Consider the following 6,026-nt stretch of genomic DNA (forward strand, 5'->3'; position numbering starts at 1 on the left):
TACTAAAACTTTTAGAGAGAAGTATGGGTTAAGGTTTTAAGTTTGAGTTTCCACTCTCTCTCCTCCCATTTTTCTCTCTCCACGTACTCAAACTTTTAGAGAGAAGTATGGGTTAAGGTTTTCCACTTGAGTTTCACTTTTTCTCTCTCCATGTACTAAAGTACTCTCTCTCTCCCCGTACTCCAACTTTCTGACCTAATTCTAACCCGAACCTCCCAACCCAAACTTCAACCTTAAAACAACTGCTGGCTGGAAATGAAGTTCACAGATGTTTGGAGTAGTAGCAGGTGTGCTAATTCTTGATGACACAGGAGTTCAATTTGCAAAAAAAAAAAAGGTTCTTTAGCAGTTAAAGTATTTTGTAGAGTTCCAAAAGAAGGTGGCACAGATTGTTAGAAGTGATGAAGCGAGCAGACTTATTGAGGACGGTTTTTGTTTCCATTCACTCTCAATTTCTTTGAGATCAATGCAGTATCCATTATTAAGAAGATGGCACGAATTGGGAGCAAGTAGGGTGCTTATGACATCAACAGGGCCATTTGGGGGGTGCTCCTACAGTCAGGTTTGTCACCAATGAAAAATAGTGAAGATATAGCAAAGGAAACAGCGGGAGACTAAGGAGGATTAAGAGCTACTGTCAAACTTACTGTCCAAACCACCAGGCGAGTTAACATGTATGTCAAATACAAGAACCCAGACCTTGCACGCTAAGTGTTTGACAAAATGCATACGTCCAAGCATCCTCACTCAAACGGGGGTAGCAAGTACATCATCACCTTGTGAAGAGCGGATTCAAGTTAGAAGTGACTACGAGTAATGGATTGGTGGATTCGTACAAGAAATTAAATTACGTTAATATGCACAAAATATAGGAGACATTATAGAAGCATTAGTTTTGTTTCATCAATACAATATGATGACATGGTTTCAGATCCTATGACCATGATGAACACTCTCCAAGCTTGCAGCCGATTGAGTGATTTGGGACAAGTCAAGATGATTCATGGTTATATTTATAGATGAGAGATTAAGCCAGATACTGTTGTGGGTACGCCGCTCGTAGACATGCATGCGAGTTGACAGGGAAGATACCATTGCTTATATACAATTTAATGTGTGTGTTCAGTGGATCCTAGCTACATGATGATATAGAGCCTAAATATCTAGTTTTCGATGGCTACTATATAACTCTGTATAATCTGCACGTTATAAGAACACCCATTATTCTCAGAGAGGAAGTCAAGAGTATCGTTCCTTCTTGTTGGGAGCCTGAAATCATTGCCAAGTTTACTGATAAATCCAGAACACACATTATTGTCAACGTGGAAATTGGAGGATAAGATGTGGTATTTGTGAGGCAGCGTCCTTACAGGATTATCCAGATGCGATACTTTTCTTGCTAGTTCCAATTACACTGCTCTTGCAAGGGGTTACTAGCAATGACTTTTTGAGTTGTGCGATCAACCTATGTCTTTGCTACAAGCCTTCCAAGTTCTTCTGCAAATGGGCTCCAGTTTATGGTAACCTACCACAAGGACCCACAAGGAAAAGAGCTTCATATTCTTCAATGCAATTTTGCTTTATTGGCCCAAAACTTTAGGTTAACGCATCTCAGGTTTCTGTTGATAAAAGACTTATAATTGGTTTACGGTTCTATCCTGAGGGTAAAAAGTGTAACCGGTTGGCCATACATCTCCAACATCTTTCTAGCCTTCCTCGGATTCTCCAACCACCATGGGATGAAAATGTCTTCCTTGAACCTTCAAGATGGCAAAAGTCAGATGAGAAGGATAGCCACTGTTTTGTTCCTATACAATGGAAGAACTACTCACATGCATCGGTCTGTTTAAAGATTTTTGAAATCTTTGAGCTATACAACGATTTGTGAGAAATCCAAATTATCTAAGATCCTGCCTTCCTTCTTCTAAAGTCGTCCATGAATCTCACCGAAATCAAAGTGAAACAATCGCCAAAAGGAGTCATCTAAGTCTTATTGGATATATGTTGGAGAATCCTGCCAACTATTTTACAAAATGCCAAGTCAAAGGTGTGCTCATATTGTTTGACGAAATGCCTTTGCTCCATCTAAAAGTTGGATTCTCAAAGTGAAGTAAAGATTTTGGTGAAATTTTATAATTGAAGAAGATTTAACATCAAATTTGAATAAAGAAAAGTGGCTATTAACTCCGCGCTATTGCTAGGACATCCCTTGACAGTTGACAGGTGACAATATGAGGTATAATTTTCAGGGTAAGGAACCTCCTGTCATACTAAAAAACATGCTCCCCGAAATATCTGACACAAAGATGGGGCATTTAGAAATTGCAGACTTCTGGAAGGTGATGAGCAAAGAAGATAAATTACCCCTGGCACGTCAAACGCTAGAAAGTGGTCTGGCCCATGCAGGAGGGCATCCACTCGCAGTTCAATGTGTGGAATTGGTTTTAGAATGTATCAAGGCATATGATCAGAATTCGAGGGACATCAAGACTGCAGGAGGTAATGTCGTAGCAAGGTTGGACCCAATATCTATATCCATCACTTTCAGATTGCCAATAAAAGAAGAGTTTACAGAAATTTCTAAAGAAGGTGCCCAAGGTTATTTCCATCAGAATAAGAAAACATGTCTCAATGTTATTGCTAAAAGTTGGCTCAATCAACCCAGGCGAGGACAATCGCAGTTGCCCAGAATGTTACGCATGAATATCTTCAATGAAGACATTTCTGATATGATAGTTCTTCTCAATAGAGTGGTGGGAAATCAGGCAGCTGAAGATTTTCAAGATTGGATGTTTTTGTATATTAATACCATCACCACTGGGAAACAATTTATAAACTGGGGAGAAATGATTAGCGATGCTCTCCATTACCAGTTGACAGGATTCAATGCAAATCAAGGATTTTACATGTCCTCATATCTAATGTACGCAATTGCAAGTATGAAGTCATGGCCCGGTCTAAATCCTTATGGGGAGTATAGCTTAACCACTCAAATTTATAACCATTACCCCCAGTTGCAATTGAAACAAAGCAATGCACACTTCCGCAGGGTGAATGATGCTTTTTCTATGCTCACTGCCAGGGAACTACAAGGAGACATAGGACTTCAAATTTCTCCTGAAGCGGCCAGTCTCATTAGTATTTATGGTAGCTTCTTCATACAATATCCTCGGTTCACTTACATCTGCATCGGAGGTTTCCAAAATTGTCTTCTCATGTTGCCTCGCTTTGTAGATGACAGGTTGGTACTTTCAGAAGTCTGCAGGCAAATTGGTCAAGTAAACAAAAAGTGCAAGAACAAAAGATCAATCCCTTTCTCAATTGGCATTGGACATTATAGTTGTTTGTCTTCTTTGGATGCTCAAAATATTGAGAGATCCATGGTGAACATAACTCTACACTCTTTCTACAGTCGCTTTCCATTTGATGGTAGTGGGTATGTTAAAAATAACTTGGCACTTGGACCTGACTATCTTCATTTTCCCACATTGGAAGATTATTGGGCGAATTGTGAGAATGATTTTGAAGTTAGAAAAAGGGACTGGATAAGATTTACAATACAACAAATCATTGATTACAAAATGGGATGGGATGTGACAGGCGTAACAGAGGACGTGTCAGACTTGATTGATCCTTACTTCTTTGAGCAGATACAATTACTAGAATTGCCATATATCAATTGGTCGCTACCAGAACTAAAAGACCTCAAGGAAAGGACTTTCTTTGTGATTCAACGAACTGAGACTTGGTTAAAGAATAAAGTCCAGGAAGCCACTACTACTACTAAGTCAACAGGAAGAAGTAGTGCAAATAATAATAATACTTCTCAAGATGGAACATCAGTTTCAGCCATTCCGTCTTCTATTCCTACATCCTCAGGCTCTTTGCATAGCACACACGGGGGAGATGATGATGAAGATCCAGATAAACGAGTTAACCTAGTTTCAGCATGTGAACTCAATGTGATCACCAGGAAGAAGAGATCAAAACCCAAGGAGAAAACCTTTAAGCCAATTCAGCAAATGATTGATGAAGCTCCTGAGATGAATGCTTTACCCTCATTTGTAGATGAGATGATTCAATCCATAGTATCTCCTTCATGCTCGTTGTCTCCTGAAAGCACAGAAGCAATCCAAGAGGAGCTAGTTGTAGAAAATGTGCATAACTTGAACTTATCATCTATAGTCTTACAGGTTCCTTCAGTAATCGACTCATCCACTAGTATTTCAACATCTTGGTTACAACAAAGTTTAGAGAGAAAGAAGAAAATGATGATTCAATTGGAGGCACCTAATCTAGATGTTGTCGCTGACTTAATGCACAAAAGTACAAAGATAAAGAAGACTAAAATGGATTCCAGACTAACAGTGAACCCTACTTCAGGTAATTTATCTGTTGAAATTGCACAACCAGTCACAGAGAAGGACATAAATGAGACAAATGAATCTGATTTTAGCATCACTAAAGTGGATCTAGGCCGGACTACCCGCGAAGGGAAAGAACACAATTTTCAAGTGTCAGCTGCTGTCCTAATAGAACAATCAAGGAGAGATAAGCAAGTTAAGAATCAACTCAAGTGTCAAGTCCGAGCTCTTTCTTCATGCATCAAATTGATGGTTGGTGACTCCTTTCCAGATCCTAGTTCATCCATAGAAAGTATAGAAGATCCAAAGAAGATGTTTGATGAAGAAACCATTCAAAACATAGGAGAATGCCAAACGTATGGTAAGATGGTGAAAGCATGGGTACAAAGCATGAAAGAACAGGCATCAAGCTTATTTCAGGATGTTCAAGGTACATTTACCAAAGCAGATCATATACAACAAAGCATTCAAAAAGAACTGGCAACTCTCAAGGAACAACAAACGTTCTGGAAAGAAATTGATGCCAATTTAGTAGAGATTAAAAGCATGGATAGCAATATAGTCAAGTCACTAAAGTTAATCAGCACTGGAGAAGAAGAGCAAATTGACATATGGCTGGAAAACATCCGATGGAAGAATGATAGTATGAATGAACAATTGAGTGAAGGAGAACAATTCTTAAACTCATGGAAGTTACTAAAAAAGAGGGCTTTGGGAGAAATACCAATGATCGTAGAAGGTATTCCTATTAATGAACATACTCAAAATCCAGACATATCTTCCATCTTGAAATGCATAGAAACAAAAATCAACATCGAACTTGGTAGTAAACAAAGTTTAGATGCTAGTGTTATGATGAAATTGAGCAGTCTCTCAGTAGCATTGAACTCCTGTACTCAAAACTTGTCAGGTTGTGTCACAGAATTGGATGAAATTAGAAAGAGACATGAGTTGTGTAAGCTGAAGATGCAGAGTTTAATCGTCATTAAGAACAAAACTTTGGCTCAAGTCATCAAATCATTCAGAGCGTACAAGGCAAACTTGACTCAATTGCTGGTAGCACCTACAGATCAAGGAATGAGTTCAAAGAATTAAAAGTTAAAAGTATTTCTGTCTAAAGTTGTCTTATAATTTTTTAGATGTAATTTGTAAAAAAGTCAACTTTAGAATTAACTCTAGTTTTCATTTTTCTAACCGTAGTTAAGCTTCAAGGGTTAGAGTTGGTTATCAATCATCTTCGAGTAGTCAAACTCTAACTTTTTGGGTAGTTATGAACTCGAAAAGTTGGTTATTTTAGATTGGCTATAAATTTCTGGAGATCAATGTAATAAAGGACTTTTTGGACTTGGATATAGGGAAACACTGATGCTCTGATCATAAAGCAATTTTTGGAAAGTGTGTACAATTGTTATTTTTGTATAATCAGTTATTTCTTTCTTTCTTGGTGCAAGAAATAAAAGGAAGTACATTTAGCGTTCTCTCTCCAAAAAATCTGGATTGTTAAAGTGTTGACATCTATGATTACTTTCATGGTATGATGTGAGTATTTGTGGATGTTTGAATTAGCATTGTGTTGGTGAAAGTTCTCAAGCGTAGTCTTTGATAGCTCTCATTAATAGTTACATCATTTTTATGAAAACGTTGAAGGCGTGTGGTACATTC

This window comes from Cupressus sempervirens, chromosome 9 (genome assembly GCF_028749045.1).
Source record: "Cupressus sempervirens isolate cs-2001-9-10 chromosome 9, ASM2874904v1, whole genome shotgun sequence".
Lineage (NCBI taxonomy): Eukaryota > Viridiplantae > Streptophyta > Pinopsida > Cupressales > Cupressaceae > Cupressus > Cupressus sempervirens.